General features: G+C 53.7%; 4 non-coding genes across 4 annotated transcripts; 1 reads left to right on the plus strand and 3 right to left on the minus strand.

Annotated features, from left to right (window-relative positions):
* Positions 1-5,840: 5,840 nt before the first annotated feature.
* TRNAD-GUC lies at positions 5,841-5,912 on the minus strand. The gene has a single exon. It is a non-coding gene; the product is annotated as a tRNA-Asp (tRNA).
* Positions 5,913-7,066: 1,154 nt separating this feature from the next.
* TRNAD-GUC lies at positions 7,067-7,138 on the minus strand. The gene has a single exon. It is a non-coding gene; the product is annotated as a tRNA-Asp (tRNA).
* An 8,137-nt stretch (positions 7,139-15,275) lies between these two features.
* Positions 15,276-15,357, minus strand: TRNAS-UGA. The gene has a single exon. It is a non-coding gene; the product is annotated as a tRNA-Ser (tRNA).
* Positions 15,358-23,034: 7,677 nt separating this feature from the next.
* On the plus strand, positions 23,035-23,107 carry TRNAI-AAU. The gene has a single exon. It is a non-coding gene; the product is annotated as a tRNA-Ile (tRNA).
* The last annotated feature ends 388 nt before the right edge of the window (positions 23,108-23,495 follow it).

Below are 23,495 nucleotides of genomic sequence, written 5' to 3' on the forward strand. Positions count from 1 at the left end.
CCACAGGAACCTACGGCTTTAAGAGCTTTCCTAGGTTTAACTGGGTACCACAGGGATTTCATCCCTAATTTTGCTTCTATTGCAGGTCCTTTGTACCAACTACTAAAGAAAGGTGTACAGTGGGAATGGTCTGAGCAACACACGGAGGCAGTATCCCAACTAAAACAGGCCATTATCAAGGCTCCGGTGTTGATCACACCAAATCCTGAAATACCCTATCATCTGGAGGTAGCGGTGAGTGTTAATGCGTTGGCGGCTGTGGCCTCACAAGAAAGGCATGGGAAAATCAGACCTGTGGCCTATGCCTCACGTTTAATGTCATCAATTGAACTCAAATATGACAATTGTGAAAAGTATCTATTGGCAACCAGTTGGGCCATACAACACTTTTCTTTTCTAATTGGCCTCAGCCCGATCATATTACACTCATCGCACACTCCTCTTCAGTTTTTACTGTCCAACAGGGTAAAAGATGGGCAAGTTTCAAATGCTCGCCTTGCTCACTGGGCATTACTACTGCAAGGGAAAGATATTGCAGTCAAACCTATTAGGACACCATCCTTGTTACCAACAGCTCTATTGTATCAGGGAGAGCCACACAAGTGTCCCAACTTTGATCAATTGGATCTAAGGGGGGAGGAAAAACAAAAGCTCTTTCAACCTTTAGTCCAGGAGACAGATCCCATTAATAGGTATAAATTCTTTGTTGGTGGTTCTAGTTATTACCATCAAGGCAAACCCTATACTGGGTTCGGAATCTATGCAGTTCCCCCTGAGGGGAAAGGAGAGCCTTGGGAAAAGGCATATTCATGCACTCCACATTCGGCTCAATATGCAGAATTAGCTGCAGTGGCTTGTGTGTTGGAGTACTGTGTGCAGTTCTCCATCACCACCACATACCAAGATATCTGTCTGTTTTCAGACTCTGCATGGGTATGCAATTCTCTCACAGAGTTCCTACCATATTGGGAAACAAATGGTTTTACATCTTCTGATGGCACACCTATTAGGTATGCATCATTGATGAGATATATCCATTGGTTAACAGTAATAGTTACTGTTTCAGAGCGGCCAATCAAAATTAAAAAAGTAAAAGCTCACTGGAAATTAGACCCTTATGCTATGGAAAATGAGAAAGCTGATAAATTGGCCCATGAAGGAGCCCGATCAGGAGAATTTTGGGAAGGTAAGGATCAGGAGTATTCTGTTATTACCCCTAATCCTAAATGTCCCATAGCTGCAACTAAATTGGTACAACCCAATATACCAGATCTAAAAGATATGCAAAAATTGGATAAGGACATAATAAGAGTAATTCTAAAGCTTTCTAAAATAGACAAAGAGGGATCATTAACAATAGACCCTTTGTACAAACGACATGAACAGCAGTTACAAGTCGTAGATGGAGTTCTCATGTATACAGGAGGTCCTTTCCCTGTGTGGGTAGTTCCAGCTCACCTACGGGGGGAAATGATGTACATGGTCCATGACACTTCTACAGGAGGACATCAGGGAGTGGACAAAACTGTCCAACGTCTTGCATCTGTAGGGTGGTGGCCACTTCTTAGGATGGATGTGCAACAATATTGTGAAAATTGTCTGGCATGTGCCCAAGCTAATCCTACTCCATCCAAAAGAAATGCGCCACTAAGATCCCAGGTGTATGAAGGTCCGTGGATGGCTTTGCAGATTGACTTTGTAGGTCCTTTGCCAAGGACCCAAAGAGGTAATCAATATTTATTGATGATTATCGATCCTTTCCCAAAGTGGATAGAGGCATTTCCTCTTAAAGCCAATACTGCAAAAGCCACTGCCAAGGTCTTGGTAGAACAAGTCTTCTCTCGCTGGGGGATCCCTGCAAAGGTAGAATCAGACCAGGGATCACATTTTACAGGACAGTTCTTTAGGGATTGTCTTAAATTGATGGGAGTCCCGCATAGACTACACATCCCATACAGACCACAGTCATCTGGGATGGTGGAACGAACCAATCGGACTATAAAAGTGATGTTGAGGAAACTGGTTGATGCCAATGGACGTAACTGGGACACCCTCATGCCTTTAATTTTGATGGCATTAAGGGCGACACCGGCTGCATCTACTGATAAAACACCTTTTGAAGTGATGACAGGCCGAACAATGAGATTACCAGAACATTTAATTTGGCAAGCTAGTGGCACTCAATTAGAGGGAATAAAAATGGATACCTACCTGCAAAATCTGCAAAAACATTTAAATCACATTCACTTGCAGGTAGCTGCTAAATTGGGAAAATCCAGACGTAAGGCAAAGGCTTACTTTGACAAAAACCAGAGAGAGAATACTTGGGAGGTAGGAGATCAAGTAATGTTATTGTCATATAAGTCACCAGAACATGGGTTGTGTAATCGATGGATTGGACCTTTCCAAATCATTGATAAACTCAGTTCAGCAGTATACAAGATCAGAATAACAGGAGGAAAGCATAATAGAGACAAGATTTATCATGCTAACCAGTTAAAGCTGTATCGATCGTCCAGGTCGCAGGAACAACTTCCTCCTCAGGACTTAAGTGATCAGACGAAATCGCAACAACTGGATCCCAGCAGTTTGCAACCCTGAAATTGACATTGACATTTTTGACTTATTACACCCTTATTGTTGCTCTAAGGGTAGGACTATGCCAAAATCTTAAGTCTGAAACTGAACTATTGCAACCCCAGGAAACCAGACGACCAGATTGTACTCAGTTGTCTGAGCCCAAGCAACAGAACATACCAACAAAGAAGGAACGGACTATTATACTTAATCCAGAACTGGTCAACAACCCGATTCAACAAGTTAAGGGAATTCGGGGGGAGGATGTTACTTTTGAATATCAATTGGTGGAAGTAACTGCACTACCCTCTAGTGGTTGGAAAAATCCGCAAGCATATAGATTATGTGTTAAAAGAGGAAGCTAACCGAGTAGTCAATCCAATGTTACAGGGAATAAAGGGATTGGCACAGGAAGAACGATTTACTGTTTATAATATGCATGATATAACCCAATTGTTTAATGAAACTCAACAGAAAATTAACCAGTTAATTGCTTTAAACAATGATCAGAAAAGAGATCAGCATTTGGGGAAAGAAATTATATGTTCTGCATATGGGGAATATGTTGTAAGCACAATTACTGATGCATTACGATCCTTAAAACTAAGAGAAGTCCCTGACTTAATTAAGGATGAACAACTAATGAGTTGGTATTGTCCTAAATGTTTTCAAAAGCTGGGAAAGGAAAGATCCACTTGTTTGGATGCATGCCAGCATTTGTCAGTGGGTGCTATGAGAGAGATAGGATCTGTGACACCTCACCCCAACCGAGACAGTTGTTCTCTTACAAAAGATTGTATGATGGCACGGTCTTTGTATGTTTCATTCACGGTCTCGTTACCAGTGTTTGACCCAGACAAAGATGTGTACAGGCAATTGGCTGCTATCCATTCTATAGGTCACCTCGAAGATGACATCTACAGGAAACGCGTTAATGCACCTCCCCTGGTAGTCTATCACACTCCAACTCAGACTTGGAAGGTACCACAGATGGCCTGTTGTTCTGAAAAAGGACCCCAGTATATCTGTAGGTGTAATGTGTTTGAAACAGACACTGTTTTGTGTGGACTACAGGGAGAGAAAGCACAGAATTCATCATCGTCATGCCTGGTGAGGCTGACCACATGGAAGACTCCGATGGAGAGGATGACCTATGCTGGAAGGAACCAATTATGTGTGGTTACCAACCAAAAGAGGTACCAGTATGGTCCCTTGGAGTGTCCTGTCACAGAGCCAAATTTCTGTTTTACCCCAAAGCAACCCACGGTAATAGGAAATCAAGTTATTTCCCCTATTCCTATTTTTGAGAACATTACCATTATTCAGTCTAACCCTGATTACCAGAATTTAACTATTCAAAGCACACCTACTTTTCTGGCTTATATTCCACCATTAGGGTTGCAACTGAAATCCTTAATGACTCGTAAGGAGACTCGCCTCATTCAAATTACTAATAATATGGATGAAGCCCAACAAATTATTACCCAATTAATGAATGAAGGGAATGAGCCTGCAACAACTTTTAGAGAAAATTTCAGATTAGAAGTATGGATAATTATCCAAGGAATTGGGATTGGGATTAATTTCCTTATTTTAGGTTATATGCTGTATAAACGCAACAAACCCAAGCCAAAAACTAGGCAGAGACCTAGACAGACACCCAGACAATCACCTAAACAAATGCACAGACGAGCACCATCTGGGGATAAAGATGAATATATATACATGGTGCCCATTCCTGATACATACCAAAATTCGCCCAGGTATGAAACTAAAAAGGGCCCCACAGATATTAAGTCCTAGGTGACGGGGTTTCTTTATGGAAACCACCCCGTCAAAGGGGGGCGTGTAGCCCTGAGGATTAATCTGTTGGTCAGTATAAAATGTCTTTTTGATAAAAGTGTGTAGGCTGCATAGATTAATAGAATTATTTGCAATAGCTGTAATGCAAGATACCTAGAAACTTCTAGGCCAGACATCCTGGCCAATTTCCTCTGTGACGCTGAAAGCAACCTTTAAGACCCTTACTCAGAAAAGTAACAGTAGGAGACAAACCTACGCAAATTGTCTAGGGACTTTTTGAATGTCTGCTAACCTTTCACCTAGTTAGGGTGAAAAGGAGGGTATTTCTGCCCACAAATCTAACACGTACACCACAAGATACGTACATAGCTGTCATTAATACGTACACAAAAGGTCAGCCTATGAAAACAGGTACCCTCACCTTTCCATGGGGGAAAGACAAATTTGGGCATAGGAGGAAGGATTTCTCCCTATAAAAAGGGTGACAATCCACCATTAGGCAGGCAATACCATCTTTCAATTCTCCATCGTCTCAACCTACTTCGAAGCCTCTTTCTCCTACGAAAGCTGTCAATACTAAGTCGTAGTATTAATTCTTTTCACAGTTGTAAGTATGAACAAATTCTTATTTCTGCTTCACCTCTAAGCATTTAGTTTATAGAGGGCTAAAACTCATAACTATACTTCCTCTATCAGAGGTGTGAAATTCACTCTAGTGCTATTTGCTGCTGAGTGCATTTAGAACTGTGATATTTCTAACTTTGTAATCTCAAACTGCTTTTAACATTTTACATTTACTTCTTGTTTTATTGATTTTAAATAAAAGGTCTTAATTGACTAATTTTGTCTCAGTGTAATTTCCTGTCAGATATATCCCAATCTCCTTGTATAAATTCTGTGAAGCCTGATTCAAGACGAACTTTATCTTCTGATCACACATATTGGCGAGCCATACCCATATTATTAATATCTATTAATTATTATTAATATTATTAATGAATTAGAAAATTAATTATTAAATAAAACTAAATTAAGTGGATAAAATCCACTGTCCCTACTAACCCTCCCCAAATCAGGCTACACAGTCACAGGTCAAATGCTGAGAAAAGGAAAAATAGAGGAAGCCGATCCCATGCCTGTCCCTTTTTCTGTCTTCCTCCACCCCTGGACCAAGTCCCTTCCCGTTTGTCTGGGCCATTGTCCTCATGCCCCTCGCCAGCCTATTTCCCTTTGCCGCTCTGAAACGTGCCCCCACGTGCAGGCCCCGAAGCTGGGCCCGGGGGCGGAAGGCCAGGGAGAGGCTTTCGCTAGGGCCAGCCTGTCCTTGCGAGGTAATTGTCTCTCTGGAGGCGAAAGTCATCAGTTCGGGGTGCGAAGGGAAATGGCCATAGAAGGAGAATGCAAGGCATGTGGTAGGCAGACCAGGGATTTCTTTGTTCCCCCCTTGAAAAGGAGACACCCTCCCCGTTGGGGAATCGAACCCCAGTCTCCCGCATGACAGGCGGGGATACTCACCACTATACTAACGAGGAAAGGGGCACATGGAAGGACCCCAGCTCCCAGAGACCAGCTATGGTCAGTGTACACCTACACCGTCGCATGGGCCCCAGCAGGCAACACCACCCCTGGCCCTCTTCTGCTTCCCAAAGGCTTTGGCCGCAGCAACAGCCCTGGGAAAAGCCCTGGCCCAGCCAGACGCCTTTTCGGGCCTACACAGCTCCTCACACAACACCCGCCTGGGACCTTGCCCTCACCTACCAGCTCAGCAGCACCTTTTTTCCTCTCAAAACCTCCTCTTGACACCCTCCCCCTTCCACACTTCACACTCACCTCATCACAAACTCACCCACGGCCCCTTTGGCTTCTCAAGCGCCTCTGGAGGGACGCAGCTTCCCAGGCACGCAGATCCTTTCCTTCAACGCGCACTGGATGGACATTCCAAACACAGCCCTTTCCAGGAGGGAATGCGCTGCTTTTGGACCCTGGCGACCAGCAAGAAGTCCTGGGACTCTTTTTCTGACCGATGGACCCCACTGACTTGCCTTTACCAAGCAGAAACTAAGGACCGGCCGATGGCTCTCTTTGCAAACGGATGCCATCAGACTGAGCCACGAGGCATGCTGCAGGATAGCCCCTCCCCACCAAAAAGTAATGCTGTGAGCCGCATTCGAACCGAGGTTGCTGTGGCCACGGCACAGAGTACTAACCACTATACGATCACGGCCAGGTGCTGGGGGCGCAGGCAGCAGCCCAGCAGAAAATGCTCAGCTCCGCGCTCTCGGGGCGGCCACCTACCTCGCCGGCGGCCACAGGTATTTCTCAAGTCTCCCCATTACAGTCACAGGTCAAATGCTGAGCAAAGGAAAAAAGAGAGGAAGCCAATCCCATGCCTGTCCCTTTTTCTGTCTTCCTCCACCCCTGGACCAAGTCCCTCCCCGTTTCTCTGGGCCATTGTCCTCATGGCCCTGGTTAGCCTATTTCCCTTTGCCGCTCTGAAACGTGCCCCCACGTGCAGGCCCCGGGGGAGGCTTTGGCTAGGGCGAGCGTTTCCTTGCGAGGTAATTGTCTTTCTGGAGGTGAAAGCCATCAGTGCGGGGTGCGAAGGGAAGTGGCCGTCGAAGGAGAATGCAAGGCATGTGGTGGGCAGGCCAGGGATTTCTTTGTCCCCCCTTCAAAAGGGGTCACCCTCCCCATTGGGGAATCGAACCCCGGTCTCCCGCGTGACAGGCGGGGATACTCACCACTATACTAATGAGGAAAGGGGCACGCTGAGTGGACCCAGCTCCCACAGACCAGCCTTGGTCAGCGTACACCTACACCGTCGCATGGGCCCCATCAGGCAACAACACCCCTGGCCCTCTTCTGCTTCCCAAAGGCTTTGGCCGCAGCAACAGCCCTGGGAAAAGCCCTGGCCCTCCTCACCTGCCCTTGCCCAGCAGGACGCCTTTCGGGGCCTACACCGCTCCTCACACAACACCCGCCTGGGACCTTGCCCTCACCTACCAGCTCAGCAGCACCTTTCTTCCTCTCAAAACCTCCTCTTGTCACCCTCCCACTTCCACACTTCACACTCACCTCATCACAAACTCACCCACGGCCCCTTTGGCTTCCCAAGCGCCTCTGGAGGGACTCAGCTTCCCAGGCAGGCAGATCCGGCTGTTGGCTCCCAAGTGTGCAAGTCCGTCCCCGCAGAGCAGCCTCATAGTGTGACCTTGAAGAAACTGTGGAAAACGGGACAGGGGTGGGGGGGTAATAGACTCCTATATAAGAAAAAGTCCTCCCGGACCTGCCTGTCCCTTTAAACATGGGACATCTGGTCACCCTGGAGCAGCCCCACACTCCTGCTCCCCGGTTGGTGCGTTTGTAACCCGGGGGCTGAAGCCGACGCGAGAAAGGGAATTGAGCGAGCTCGGAGCTCTCCGGCGCCACCTGTTGGGAGCAGAGGGCAATGACTGAGCGGCGTCCTGGCTAATTTAAATATCACCTGGTTCTCTGCTGGGTGGCTCCACGGCAGAGCTCGGGTGTGGCCTGAGTGTGGCAGCACCTTATTTGCATATATTAAAAGCGGCAGTTTGGGGCCATTGGGGTAAAATATGAGTAAGTTTTGGGGTTGGGACCCACATGTTTAGTGCAGGCTGTGGGGAGCCGGGCTGAGCAGAGCCTGCCCCGACGGGGTGTGTGGTCACCCTGAGCTGGGAGCGTGTGGCCAGACATGGGGAAGGGGCTGCGGGAGAAGCTTGGTTGTAGGAAGTAGAAAGTGTTTCCTTTCTTTTTTGGTGAGGTTTTTGTTACCTAATGAAGAGCAGTGGTGGGGGAGAGGAATTGAGACTCTGCTTTGGGGGTTGCTGTGGGGTGTGACACGAGCCACCAGGTGCTGGCTGCTGCTGTGGGGCATAGGACAGGTGGGGGGTGGGGGGGCTGTTTGGGGGCTTGAGATGAGGGGTGGTTCCTGGTTGGCTGGTGCCACCCTGCCTAGTGTTTTTTGACAGCTAATCACCCATTGGCCCTTGCGTGGGGCGGGTCTCTGAAAGCTGGTCTCCCATTGGGCCCTCCCCAACTGACGTTTCTGACAGGCTCATCTCCCATTGGTGACGTTGTCTGACAGCGATGCGGGGCGGAGCCGCCAGGGACTTGTGCGCTCAGAGCTCAGCGCCGCCCGCGAGAAGCGGCGCGAGGCTGCGCGGGGCCGGGTCCCGCTGCTGGGCGGAGGAACCGAGACCGCAGCAGCGGCGCCGCCTCCCGCCTGGCGAGAAGCCGCAGCACCGGGGGGGGTCACAGGGCGCGAGGCGCTTCGGCGCGCGGCTGTTTCCTGCCGGACGCGGGGTGACGGGTCCTGCCCGGGGCGGCCGGGGGCCGCGGGGTCCCGATGGCAGCTGGGGGCTCTGGCGTCCGCCCGCAGCGGCTGGGAGCTGCGGCTTCTCCTCACCCCCCCGGTGACTGGGAGCTCCGGGCTCTGCCTGTGGTGTCTGAGCGCTGGGGGCTCCTCTCCTGCCTGGGGCGGCCGGGAGCTCCCGGGGCTTCGGCGCTGCAGGGTCTGTGAGCAATGACGTGGGGCTGCAGGGTCCTCCCGCCATCAAGGCCTGTTGGGAAATCCTGGGTCCGCTCACAGCGGCTGGGAGCTCTGGGGTCCACTCGTAGGAGCTGCAGGGTCCATAGGCAGTGGGGTGGGGCTGTGGGGGCTCCCCGGCCACCCATGGCTGCTGGGAGCTCCAGGGTCTGCCTGTGGGAGCTGTGGGGAGATGAGGGGTTTGGGGTGGAGGAGGGGGCTCCAGGCTGCAGGGTGGGGCCGAGGGATTCAGAGTGCAGGAGGGGGCTGTGGGTTGAGGCAGGGGGTCGGGGTCCAGGACGGGATGATGGCTCTCGGGTGGGGGCAGGGATGATGGGTTCCAGGTGTGGGAGGAAGCTCTGGGCTGGGGCAGGAGGTTGAAGTGCAGAGGGGTGAGGGCTCTGGGGTGCAAGAGGGGGCTCTGGGTTTGGGGGGGTTCAGGGCTGGAGCAAGGGGTTGGGGTGCAGACTTACCTCGGGTGGCTCCTGGTCAGCGGTGCAGCAGGGGGGACCTACTGGCCACTTCCAGGGTGCAGCGCGGTGCCCTAGGACACGTAGGGACCAGCCTGCCTGAGCCCCGCAGCATGGCTGACCGGACTTTATAACCTGGTCACCCGACTGGGAGCTCCAGGGTTCCCCTGTCACATGTGGTGGCTGGGAGCTCTGGGATCCACCCACAGCAGCTGAGAGCTGTGGGGTCCATCCGTGGTGGCATGGGCCTGTGGGAGCCCCTTCCGACACTGGTGGCTGATAGCTGTGAGGCCCCCACCGGCCGACAGCTCCAGTCTTGCTGCCCCAGGGCTGAGGTGGAAAATGTCACTGAGATCTCTGACAGTCACAGATTCTGTGACCCCCTTTATATAATCTTAGCCTTAATAGTTGTTGACTGTCTCTCTCAATCTAGTGGTCTGCTCTAGCGCGGATGGGACAGGGAAGACAGACGCTCACCCCCCAGCACAGGTTTGGGCAGAAATGGCTCTTGGGCTATTTGCTGTGCATGCAGGGGACTTGTCCAGGCCGGTGGAGCAGCCCAGCCAGATGAGGAGCTGGAAGAAGGAGACCGGAGCAGCCTGGACATCCCACTTTTTCTCCACAGCCACTGCCTATCAGCAGGATTCCTCCTTCTCCTCAGTGAGACCAAATCTAAGCACCTAGACAGCCAGTCCGTCCGCTGCACCCCAATCCCTCATGCCTGAGCCTCCCTGCCAAAGTCCTGTACCTGGCTCCAGAGAATTGTCTCACACCTCGCTGGGAACTCGACTTCTTGTGCCCAGAGCATGCGGGAAGGGAGTCATGACTGGGGAGAGCCCGTGTCCCAAGGGGAGGGTATGGGGGGGGCTTGTCCCCTCCTCGCAGCATGGGGGTTCCAATAGGCACCTGTGGATGGTCCCCCCAAGCAGGGCCAGGACGGAAATGGGAGGCCTGTGCCCCCAACATGGAGACTCTGGGGTGCAACCTTACTTAACAGGTCAGTCTGTCCTTTCTCTGACTCTCCCATTCCATCTTCAACTAGCGCTTGTGGTTCATCCGTTCTTTTTCATTCCTTTCCTTCTCTAGCTTGTATGTTCTTGCTTTCTTTTTTCCCCTCTACCTTTCACGCTCTTCCTTTCTTTCCTTCTTTTTCTAATGTTTTTTTCTCTCCCTTATTTCTTTCTCTGCCTTTCACGTTCTTTTCACTCTCTCTCTCTCTCGCTGGTTATTTTTTTCACTCACTCTTTTTCCTCGCTCCTTCCAAGCCAAGCGAGTTCTCCTCACACATAGATTTTGACAGGTTTTCCTCCTGATCAGCAAGTGGATTAAGCACATCTTCAGTGGGGGTTTGTCGTACCAGGGAGCAGGCTGGCCAGGTGTCTTTGTGGCCGTCTGCTGTCCATGCATAGGCATGGTCCTCCCCTCCTCTGGCCCTGACCTCGGTTGCTCTGTAGCTTTTAAGCCTTCCCTTGGAGCTGTCAGCACCAGCCGCCTCTGCTCTAGGTGCCCAGAGGAGGAGAGGTGCTGTTCTCCAGCCTGGGACTCTGCCTCCCTCCTGCCTAGCCCTGACTATGAAGCCTGGCCCTGGCACTCCTTTCTTCAAGTGCCATGTGGACAAGAGGTAATGTGGCTGCAAGCAAAATGGCCAAACTTGTGGGCCTCATGTGAAGCAGCAAGAATCCCAACCACCTAGTCAAACCACAGGCATCAGGGTCACAAGTTCTAGAGCCCCAACCAGTTTTGGCCATCACAACCCAAGACCTGGCTCCAGTGGGCAAGTCACCCAGCTGGGGAGGAAAGATTGGCTCGTGCACAGCTGGAGACAAGGAAGTTGAGCACTGTGAGCTCCTGCGCTTTACCACAAGCCAACATAAGGTCCCACTGAGATCTGAACTCAGAGTCCTGAGTGCTGCCCGTTACACCATGGGACCAGCTCGTGCTGCCTTCTCTGCACATCGGTGACCCACATGGGGCCGGCTTGTGTAAGGGACTGTTGGCCCCTTACTAAAACTTAGTGGGGGGGTTGGTTGGCTAGTTCCCAGCACCAATAGAAGGGGGAAGGGCCAATGGGAAATCAGGCCCCTGAGACTGACAGACCCCAGGGGCAATGGGGAGAGGCCAAAGCTCCAAGTTAGCCGCACTGACAGGCCAGGCAGTGCAATGAGGGAGTCACCAGGCCAGGGGGTCCCGTCCTCCGTGGGAGCTGGAACTGCCCGGGCCAGAGTGGGGCGGAGCTAAGGAGAGAGCAGGAGCCCGAGAAGAGCCGGGGAGCAGAGCTGCACCAGCTGGGGAGAACCAGAGCAGATCTGTGCTGGGAGCCGAGCCGCAGCAGCACGAGCCGTAGAAGCTGCCCAGGGAGCAGATCTGTGCTGGGAGAAGAGCTGCAGCAAGCGGAGCCAGAGGAGCAGCCCAGGGAGCTGGAGGCAGAGCCGCAGCAGCACTGGGGCTGGAGGTGGGTGCAGTGAGCAGCGTGGGAGAGCGAGGGGGGCCCTGGGCAGAAGGCCCAGTGCAAGGAGATGCCACCTGTCAAGAGATCTTGCAGGCCAGACTTTTGGGGGTGGGGGGATCATATTCCCTACATGGGGGCTGACACTGGGAACAAGGGGCCTGTCACCTAGAGCGTGTGGCCACTGCCAGAGCAAGTGTCCAGCCCGTGGTGTCCCTGCAGCACAGCCAGGGCCTGGGGAGGAGGCCTGGGACATGTGAGGGAGAGACCGTGACCTGCCCTGACCCTCCAGAGACGCTGGTTGTGATCTCCCTGCGCCACAGAACAGGGTGACGTGTTTTCCTTTCCCATCTTTCCTTGTGTTTTACATTGATTGCTGGGTAATAAATGGTGTTTGCTTGAAGCACATGCAATGAGGAGTGGGTCAAGGAAGTGCCCAGAGTGGGGACACTGTAGCCCTGTTCAAGTGATCATGACAAGATTGGGGGTCATCAAACCCCCCCAGGATTCCTGGGCCCAGCCTTGTTGGGGTTACAAGGACTCTGCCACACAGGAGAGTAGAAAGAGCCTCCTTGGGGTCAGGCAGCCTCTGGGTAAGGGGGTGGGGACTCAGATCCTTCCGCCAGCCAATTGCAGCACCAGGGTCATGTATAAACCAGATAAGTTCCCCACAATAGCCAGACCAGATGCCCCTGTACACTTGTGCTCTGTCCTCATTGCTTCTCTGTCTCTCTTCCCCTCATCTCTGCTGCTCCCCCTCTGGGCTTTCTCAGCACCTGCCCCCACAGCGCTTCCTGCCAGCCAGACACTGCCTGTTCTAGGCCTGCTCCTGTGGATGTGGCCTTTCTCCTGATTCCTGAGGGAAGGAACCTTTCCAGGAAATGGCCACAGCTTCTGGGAATCCGCATGTGGCAGGTGGACAGCACCAGGAATAATTTGGCTCCTGGCACACAAGGTAACTTAAAAGCTGAGCACCTAGACAGGGGCTTGAACCCTGGACCCTCAGATTAAGAGTCTGATGGGCTACCAGTTGAGCTACCTGGGCTTGTTGAGACCATCTTCACCATTCAGCACAAGAGCGAGCAGGCAGGCAAAAGAGAGGCAAAAAAAGTCCCAGGAACCCCTCCTCTTTTTCTGCACAGCCACTGCCTGTCAGCAGGATTCCTCCTCCTCCTCCCTCCTGTGCCTCAGTGCGACTAAATCTCCACACCTAGACAGCCGGTCCGTCCGCTGCACCCCAGTCCCCCATGCCTGAGCCTCCCTGCCAAAACCCTGCACCCGGCTCCATAGAATTAAGTCTCACGTGTCGCTGGGAACTCGACTTCTTGTGCCCAGAGAGTCTCGGCCCCCCTCAGCAGATGACCTGAGAAACACAATGTCGCCTTTTCCAAAGAAGTGCTTGGAGTGGTTTTTCTCATGTTACCATGTGGCCTAATGGATAAGGCATCTGAGTGTGGATCAGAAGATTGAGGGTTTAAGTCCTTTGGTGGTTGTGTTTCTGCAATTTTACCGTTGTGCTGAACGTCCTGCTCCTTGCAGGGCTGGAACCTCTTCTTGGCCGCTCCGGCCAATGCTCTGGCTTCAGCTAGAGCCCCGGGAAGGAGTTGGGGGGTGGGCATCACAAAGGCTGGGACATGAGCCCCAGGTGCTTCCAGTCTAGGCTTTGCCCTTCCTGGCTTGCCAAAGAAAGTGGGAGTTTGGCATAGCAGGGAGCAGCCTGGCTGGGAGTTTTTGTGCCTGTCTGAAGGCCACACATAGGCATGGTCCTGCCCTTCTCTGGCCCTGACCTCAGTTGCTCTGTGGCTTTTAAGCCTTCCCTTCTCAGCCGCCTCTGCTCTAGGTGCCCAGAGGAGGAGAGGTGTTGCTGGATCACTTTTACAGATGCCCCTTCCCTGGTACTGCCCTTGCTCAGCTGCGTAGAGGAGCTTCCATCCCCAATCCCTGCCTGTCACTGCCCAGCAGCCCTCTGGCACCATTCCTGAGGGCTGCCCTTCCTCACTCTCTCCCTGCCGTCTTTGGGAAAGACAGCTCCCATCTCTCCTTGTTAAAGGTCAGGTGGGCCAACTAGGGGCAGAAGCCCATTCTATGTTTTCCTACTGCAGAGCACAAGCTCAGGAACTCAGCTTGGGTGCAGACACTGCTGTGCTCCCAGAAAACAAGCCACCCCTGCACAAAGAGAGATGAAAGGGCCTGCCAAAGCCTGGAATTGAGCCAAGGACTTCTAGATCTTCAGTCTAACACTCTCCCAGCTGAAATACTTTGGCAGATACATGGTAGTATTTTGGCCTGTTGCTTCTTTGTCCAGGATGTTTTTGTCAGCAGTTGCACACAAAAAGAACAGGAAAACGAACGGCTGCTCCACACCCCCACCGGAGGAACCCCACACCCTTAGCTGTGGTCAGTAAGAAGTGGCTGTTGGCTGACAGGGCCTGTCCCCGAGGAGCTGGAACAGCAGCTGCCGCCTCCCCCTGGGCTCCAGGCTGTGGGAAATGCTCATTGCCTGGCTGCATGGGCGGCTGCTGCTCCGTGCTCTGGAGAGCGTCTGTATTGCTCTGTCAGCCCCCCGTCTTCACTGAGCCAGTCTGGTAAGGTCCCAAGTGCCCCCTCCGGCCTGGCAGCTGAGAGTCTGTGCAGACATCGGCCCCCTGCCAGCCCCACAGGCAGCAGCAGCACCAGCCCCCCAGCACCACAGGGGCACTCAATGCACTTCCTGTGGGGAAATGGCTCCTTGGCGTCCAGCTGCTAGAGTGAGAGCCAGGAGAGAGCAGTGTCTGGCTCACCGTGGGGGAGAGAAGAGACCTGGTGAGTCCGGATCTCCCTCAGCCTCCCCCGCAAGGCTGGTCAGTTGTATTGTCACTGTGATAGTCGGTGCTTCCCTTCAGGGCCGGCCCAGAACAACTCCCCCGCTTTCCTCCCCAGGCCCTGACCCCACTCCACCCCTTCCCCCAAGCTCCCACCTCTTCCTGTCTCTGCTCTTTCCTCTCCCCGCCCAGCGCCTCCTGCACCCCACTGAACAGCTGATCACTGGCAGGTGGGAGGGGCTGAAGGGGAAGAGGAGGAGCTTGTCAGCAAGGCCTGTAGTAGGGGGGTGGGGCAGAGCTGGCTGCCAGTGGGTGCTGAGCACCTATTTTTTCTCTGTTGGTTCTGCAGCCCCGTAGCTCCCATGGAGTCGCTGACTCAGCTCCTTTCGCACTCTAGAGAGAGGAGCAGAACCAGGGCTATGGCTGATATATGGGGCACCAGGTGAGTGGCAGAGGCTACAGGTGCTGAGAGTTTGCCTGACCCCTCAGGGACACAGTGTGAGGGGGTGTCCCAGGGATGTCTAGGAAAGGAGCAGAACAGGATTTACTTGGGGTGGGGATAGAATTGAGAGTGTCTCAGGGGGTTGTACAGAGGTGTTGCCCGGGTGAGAGACTGGCTAAAACACAGGCCTCGCTGTGAGCAGGATTCAAACCTGTGCAGGGGAACCCTATTGGATTTCAACTCCAACGCCTTAACCACTCGGCCATCACAGCTGTGAGCACAAAACTGCCCCAATGCCAGAGAAACTGGTAAAGAATCACAATGTCCAGGCTTGAAGTCATCTGAACTACAGAATTCCCACCACAAACCTGGCTCCCAAAGCACAGGGGGGATTGGGGGTTTGTTCTGTTTGCTTAGCCATGTGCAGTAGCTCATGCTCCAATACGTCTGTTAGTCTATAAGGTGCCACAGGACTCTTTGCTGCTTTTACAGATCCAGACTAACACGGCTACCCCTCTGATACTCCTAGTGACACTCTCCAGTGGATCCCAATCCTCCACCCACCGTGAGGTAGGTAGGAGCGGATCATTATTATCCCTTCTTGAAAGAGGGAGAAGTTAAGGCTGAGAAAGGAGAATTGACTTGTCTTAGGTCACACAGCCAGCCAGTGGCAGAGTTGGGAATAGGACCTAAGAGCCCTGATTTTCAAACTAACCATCAGACCTTGAATTTCACACATGGAATGACCTGATTAAAGTGCTCTCAGATGAGCTCCAGACCAACAACAGTGCACAGTAATTATTCAGCAAGTATTTGAGGAGAACTGCAATGTTAGAGAGAATCATGAACTGCTCAGAGACCATTAATGCAGCGAAGCAGCAAAATTTGTCAAACATATAACAGGTTATGACTTATTTCCTTGGGCTTAAAAGAGAACAACAAGGACCCGAGTATCCTCCCTGTCAATAACCCCCTGCTCAGCCAATCAGGGTAGAGACTGAGGACGGGAGGCTGAGGGTTCTCACCAGAGAGCCCAAAGGATGGCCCAGGTCACTGATGGGGATCACTGCCCGAGCACTATTTCAGCCCCACATTTTGGGTGGACCTCCCACAGTGGGAGATGCAGAGCACTCCCCTGCAACACACACACACACACACACACACACACACACACACACACACACACAGCTCCTGGTGTTGGGACGAGAACAGGTGAAAGGACAAAAGAAGCAAGAGACAAAGAGAAAGGAGGAAGGGATGGATGGAGGAAAAGGTGAAACAAAAAGGACAAACCCTAATGACCCCAGTGGTTCTAAGGGACAAAATCCCAGGTGCGGAATAAAATTCTGCCTCTTAAGCTAGTGTTTTCCATGTCTAAAATTCAACTGTCACCAGATGGACCAGACTGAACAGGTTTCAAACCTCGAGGAGGCTCTTACCTTCTAAACAGGGATGGTTGTTTTCTAGTAAAATCAGGAAAAGGGAAGGAGAAAACTCAAAAGAGGCTCCTCCTGGCTCTCACGTACGTGAACCCGAATACTCTCTCAGTCCTCAAAGAGAAACCTGGAGAAGGAGACTTGCTGAAGCAAAGCCACAGGGGTCTCTGAGGTTTCCCTGGCCCCTCGCCCCTGTCCTGCCTGGCTGATGTCAGCATCTCTCTGTGAGGTCACCACCTCCCCACCACCTTTGACCAATAGTCTGAGGTCCTGCAAAAGGCCTTTGTGATGTCACTGCCACACCCCTCCCTTGCTGTGCTAATGTCCTGCCCCTGGCCAGGCACTTTGGAGGTTTAAGCTACTCCCTGTGGATCACCCCATTCAAGGAGCGTTCGTTCTAGGAAGCAAGCTGGCTAGACAGGAAAACATCGGACGCTGCTCCCAATGCTACACTCAGTTTTTCAGAAATTAGTCAACTTTATGGCCAGAAGAGACCATTAGAGCATCTAATCTGACCTCTTGAAGATCACTTGAGCTGCAATCAAGCACTCTACCACTGAGCTATACCCCCACAATGACCTGAATAGGGAATCGTGATTTCCAAGACTTTGAAGGACAAACCCTGCTTCATCGAGCTCCTTTGCCATTTCCAGACCACAGGTGGTTTTAAAAATGGGGTTTGATTAAACTTCTTAAATGTGGTAAACACCACAGCTTGCACACCCACCGATATAGCTTCTCCCACTGACATAGCTGCCACCTCTTGCAAAGTGGCTTAACTGCACCCACAGGAAAACTCTCTCCCCTCAGCATAGAGCAGTGGTTCTCAAGCTGTGGGTCAGGACCCCAAAGTGGGATGTGACTCTGATTTAATGGGGTTGCCAGGGCTGGCATTAGACTTATTGGGGCCTGGGGCTGAAGCCAAAAGTCTGAGCCCCACCACCCAGGGCTGAATCCCTCAAGCTCTGGTTTTGCCCTCCCCTAACTGGGGCAGGGCTCAGGCTTTGTCTCTTCTGCCTGTGCCCAGTGTGGAGGGGCTTGGTCCCTCTATCCATGGCCATGTAGTACGTTTTTTTGGCAGAAGGGGGTTACAGTGAAAGGAAGTTTGAGAAACGCTGGCATAGAGCCTCTGAATATGTCTAGACTTGGCTCCCTGTGGCAGATCAGAGACGGAAAGTGCAGCCATGGAGACACCACACACGAGCCTTGCCTAGCAGGCAAGAATCAAACCTCCACAGAAAGACGCCCGTTGCTTTCTAACCCATCTCCCTCAGCCCTCAGCCACCACCACTTAACAAAGGGGCTTTTCTACACGATGGTTCTGGTCTCACTGAAGGGTCATTTCCAATTGTTTGCTCAGACCAGCATTAGGGGAAATGGTGCCCTGGGCAAAGCTTGTACTTTGGCACTTCCCCATTGCCCCTGAATGATCCCCACTCCCCCTTTACTGCTAGCTCCTGCACTCCCAACCCTTGTGCCTCCTTCACCCCTAACTCCTGCCCCCTCCTGTGCCCCCTTTGCCCTTAACTCCCTGGGCCACCAGCCATAGCCCCTCTCCTGCAGCCCCTTCACATGGTTCCAGTGCTGGGGGCCCCGCACTTGTTCTCCCTTTCCCTGGGCTTTGGCATCACTAGCCGCTGATTAGTGAGTAGGGTTCAGTGGTTCCCAAAATGTGGGGCGTGACTCCTAGGGGGACACAGAGGAACATTCATGGAGTCAATGAAATCAGTTGAGCTTTTTCAGTCTCTCGCTGGAGACATTTCCCTTGTTTTTAAAGGCAAAAATCCTGATCTTTCCAATGGGAGCTGCTGCTTCAATGTTCAGTTTGGGGAGGGATTTGGCTGCACTCAGAGATCTGCCCGCGGGTTACAATCTGCGATCCGAAGGGTCGAACGCAAACAGCGTTTAGATGGGACCGTTAGTGCCGCCCCCGTGTGGCCAAAGTTCAGAACTGACCAGCAGAGTTTACAGCTGGAGCCTGGGACGCTCCTGAACAAACTGGGCCCAAAGCCTCTCGCGTGGGACCCTCGCTGTGCAGCAGGAGGCGGAGGGAAGCTGATTGTCAGGGCTCAGGGCAGCTCCCTGCCATGCTGAGCCGGTGTCTGTGCTAAGCTCGGCATCAATCAGGTGATTCTGGGCAGTTCGGGGTCCCCGGGCTCCCACAGGAGGGTGAAGCAGGTCACCCCTGGAGCAGGTTAAAGCTGCAGGTTGACAGTGGGGTTGCTGCTCCTGTGAACAGCTGCTGTAGCACCGCCTGGGCAGGACAGGGAGAGCCAGTTATACCCCCCCCCCCAGCCTGTATCGGGGGATGGAAGCGCTCACACCCTGGGGACCCACCCACCAGAGATCTACGGGGGGGGGGGAGAGTGGCACCCACACACCCAGGATGTTGGGGGGGGGGACAAGGGCATCCACACTCCGGGATCCTCTGCAGAGGGACGGACACCCACACAGCCAGGATTCTGTATGGGGGGCAGAGGTACCCGGACACCTGGGCGGGGGAAGGGGGCACCGAAACAGCCGGGATCTTACCTGGCAGGACAGCGGCACCTGCAGCTCGACATGAGATGGGGGCGGGGGAAGCAGGAGCATTTCCCAGTCCCAGGCTGTCCCCGTCTGGCCAAGGCACAGAGCTCACAAGCAGAGTTTAAAGCTCCAGCTGCCAGGCCACAAAACAAGCCGGGCTCTGTGGCTGGTTCCTGTCATCCCAGCTCCTGGGGAGGCTGAGGCCAGCAGATTACTTGAGCTCAGGAGTTCTGGGCTGTAAGGGGCTGTGCTGATCAGGTGTCCGCACTAAGTTCAGCATCAATATGGTGATCCCGGGGAAGCTTGGGGTCCCCAGGTTGCCTAAAGAGGGGTGAACCGGCCCAGGTCGGAAACGGAGCAGGTCAAAACTCCTGTGCTGATCAGTAGTGGGATCACACCTGTGAATAGCCCCTGCAGCATAGCCTGGGCAAGACAGTGAGACACGGTCTCTTTTTACAAGTTTCAGAGTAGCAGCCGTGTTACTCTATATCCGCAAGAAGAACAGGAGTACTTGTGGCACCTTAAAGACTAACAAATTTATTTTAGCATGAGCTTTCGTGAGCTGCAGCTCACTTCTTCGGATGCATAGACACCCCTACCCCGCAGAGCCTGGCTGGGGGGATGGGAGCACCCACAGGATGGGGATTCTGACTTGGGGGGGGGGACGCCCCCTGCAACACAGATCTTGAAAATAGAAACAGCGACACCCACACACCACAGATCCTGGATGGGGTCAGGGGAACCACACACGGGAGCTAGTTCATGGGGTGGGGGACACACCCTTATGCTCCGTTGCACCATTCTTAATGAGAAGAACGGGGGCATCCACACAACACGGATCCTTAACGGGCGGGGGGTCACCCACACACTCCACTATTAACCAGGAGGGACAGGGGCACCAGACACCCCCAGTAACATGGGGAACACCGACATCCACCAGATCCCTCATGGGGAGTAAGACAGAGGGGATTGTAATGGGGCCCGGTGCACCCACGCACCGGGGATTGTTAAGGGTTGAAGGGACAGGGACACCCACACACACTGAGATCACGGCCTTGAAGGAACGTAAACCCTCCACAGAAGCACCTGGTCTGTTCCATGATGGCAGCCCAGCCTGGGTGAGTCAAAGTCTCTTTTTATACAGGCACGCCCCAGAGATCCTGACTAGGGGAGAGAGACACCCGCCCCCCAGAGATCCTTAATGGTCTAGGGTGCACCCACACACCAGGGATTCTTATGGGTGGGAGGAATGGAGACAGCCAGACACACTGAGATCACTTCCTCCCAGGAGCCTGGGCCAGACAGGGAGACACAATTCCCCTTTACAGATCTGCCAGACAACCTGCCTCCCGCCCCCTCCACACAATGTTCTTATCTGGAGGTGAAGCCAGGGAAACCACATGGAGGATTCTTATCTGGGGAACTGGGGGGGACCCACTTACCACCAGAGATTCTTAAGGGCAGGAGGAACAGGGACTCCCAGCTCTGCAGCATGGGGGTGGGTCACCTGCTGGGATCATCTGGGCATATTTCACCTCGTCAGCTCCCTGCCATTGCCTTGGGGGGCCCTGGTTCACTGCCTCTGGCACCCAGTTTAGCCTCCTTCCTGAGGGCTGAAACGCTTTGATCTATCTAAGGTCTGTGGGATCAATATGTGCCATGGTGTAATTCTGTGTTATTACATGGTGTAATTCTGGCCCCTTCTGCCCTTAAACGCCATGAAAACATTTCCCTGGTTTCTCCTTGCGCCTGACAGACACCACGGTGAGGGGCCCAATAGAAGATCCTGGACACAGCGCTCTGGCTCTTACTTTCCTTGGGGACGTCAGCGCTTTCCTAGCAAAGCTGCTGCTAAAGCGCTGGATTTGGGGAACTGTTCGGCTCCGATTCAGAGATCTGCCTGCGGGGTGTGAACCTGCCACGAGGAGTGGGAAATGCAACCAGCAACGGGAGGCGTTGGCTGAGCTCCAGGCTGCCCCCGTGTGGCCAAAGCTTAGAACTGAGCAGCGGAGTTTAAAGCTGGTGCTGGGAGGGACCTGAACACGCGGGGCACGAAGGCTCCTGCGTGTAACACTTGTTGGGTGGGCAGCTGGGCGTAGCTGATTGCCAGGTTTCAGGGCTGCAACCCGGGGTGCTGAGCAGGTGTCTGTGCTCAGGTTGGCCTCGCTATGATGGTTTCTGGAAAGTTTGGGGTCACCAGTCTCCCTAAAGAGAGAGGAGCCAGGTCAGCCCACGAAAGGAGGCCGGCAAAACTCTGGTACCAATTGGCCGTGGGACTGCCCCTGTGAAGAGCCACTGCAGCCCCGCCAGGGAGAGCCGGTCTCTCTTTATGCAGCCCCCCCCCCGCCACCATTCCTCAGGATGAGGGTTGTGCTCAAAGATCTGTGCCCCGTGTTTTCACCTCCATGTGAAGCGCACAGTGCAAATAACCCTCAGCGCATCAGCTCAGTTCCAGGCTCCACTTCCACCGGCTCATGCAAGATGGTGCAGAGGAGCCCCTGGGTGGCTGTGGGCCTGGGGAGGATGGCTTTTGATTTTTCGGCTTGACTGCTACGGGCAGCAAGGCCAAAAGTCAGATGGCCGACTCTCCCGTCCACCACGCTCATCAGGAGCCCTTAGTCGACAGGCTCGGAGAATGCGGGCAGCGTCCTCCACTACCTCTCGCATGCAAAGCGAGCGCTCTGCCGCTTGAGCTAATTCCCTGCAGCTGGCCTGACTCTCAGGCACCGGGCAAAAAAAGGCAAGAGCTCTGTGGCCTTAAGCAGAACACAGCCTGAAATGGGGGCAGGGGGTGGGGGCGCTACCCAGAGCTGGGGAAGGGGGTCCGAGTCCCAGCCACGCTCCTCGGCACAAACACCAACGCTCCCTCCCTGGAGTGTGTCTGGGCTGAGAGTTAGCCCCTGAAACAAGCACCAAACTTCAGAAGACAACGCAGGGATAGCTCACTTGACGATTGCCTGCTCTGGCCATTGCCTCTGAAGCGCCTGGCATCGGTTACTGTCAGAAGACGGGATAGTGGCCTAGATGGACCATCGGTCTCACCCTGGAGGGCCGTTCTTATCTTCACCACTTTCCTCTAACCCAAGCAAAGCCAGGAGCAGGCCCAGCTCAGCAACTCTAGCAGGCTCCCTGGCCCCTGGCCCAGCATACAGCAAAACGACCCTGCCTCCGCCAGGATAGACAGCCACCAACTCCCTCTTCCAGACCAACGCAGCCCTTCCCCGCTTTGGCTGTCTCCAAGCTGTCTGCGTGCTCTGCTCTGCTCCACGGCTGCCATGCTGCCTGAGATCAGGAGGCTGCGAGGTCTCACGGTCTCAGCTGAGCAGGTATCGCATGCCACCCCGCCCAGCTCCTCATTCTCTTCAGGGACCCCTGGGATGTGAGTAATTCTGTATTTGAGTGGCTCTCCCTCCCGGCCAATGAGCTTGGCGTAGACTAGCAGGGAGGGAGGAGGAAAGGGATTGTGCTCCAGTGAGAGCTCAGAAAGAAAGGTGCAGGTCCCCCACTAGAGCCCAGCCCAGCAGAGCAAAGCAGAGCAGAGCAGGCTGGAGAATGTGTGTCTGGGTCTGACTACTTCTCCCATGCTCTTCCATTTGAGCTAACTTCCCCCAGCTGTCTCCAGACTCCCAGTCAGCGCAAGGGGGAGAAGGGCCGGGGAGGAAGAGCTTTGTGCTCCGCAAGGGCTGGCTTTTTGGGAGGCCAAGCAGGGAGAGGGATGGAGGCCACTGGAGGAGCTGAGCCGGCTGACTGTCCATGGCTTCTAAAAGAAGGGCAAGAGAAGGTCCTGGGGCTGCCTTGCCGCTGGAGAATGCGGGCATTGATCCCGCTGCCTCTCGCATACAAAGCGAGCGCTCTACCACTTGAGCTAATTCCCCTACCTTGGCAGGTGGCGTCTCGATCCATCCATTCGATAACGGAGGCCACATCTTTCCCCACGCCAGCCAGTGACTCCTTCCAAAAGGGTCAGGCAAGGCAGGCCTTGCCATTGGCCGGCTAGCTCAGTTGGTTAGAGTATGGTGCTAATAACGCCAAGGTCATGGGTTAAAGCCCATGCTGGCCACTCCGGGAGGGAGAGGGTGGCTTCTGCTCTTCTGGCTGACTGCTAGGGGTGGCAGAGGCCAAAACCAGGTGGGCCTAGAGCTGGCAAGAGCCCTGCTGGGCGCAGGCGCCGGGCAGGACCAAGCTCCTGACACTTCCTTGGGCTCCCCTCCCTGGGCACCTCGCTCCACCTGCTGCCTGAAAGGAACTTCGAGACGGGTGAGCCCGGCCGGCTGCCTTCCAGGCTCATAGGAGGCCAGGCTTGAGCTGCCCGCCCGCGAAGCCAAAATCGCAGGCCTGCCGGCTCGCCCCCATTGTCCACAGGGGGTTGACCTGATGGCCCGAATTCTTGCCGGCCGCCAGCTCCACCCAAATGGACCCGACGCCTGATCACGCTCCCCAGCCCAAGC

This window comes from Mauremys mutica, unplaced genomic scaffold (assembly GCF_020497125.1).
Source record: "Mauremys mutica isolate MM-2020 ecotype Southern unplaced genomic scaffold, ASM2049712v1 Super-Scaffold_100342, whole genome shotgun sequence".
Lineage (NCBI taxonomy): Eukaryota > Metazoa > Chordata > Testudines > Geoemydidae > Mauremys > Mauremys mutica.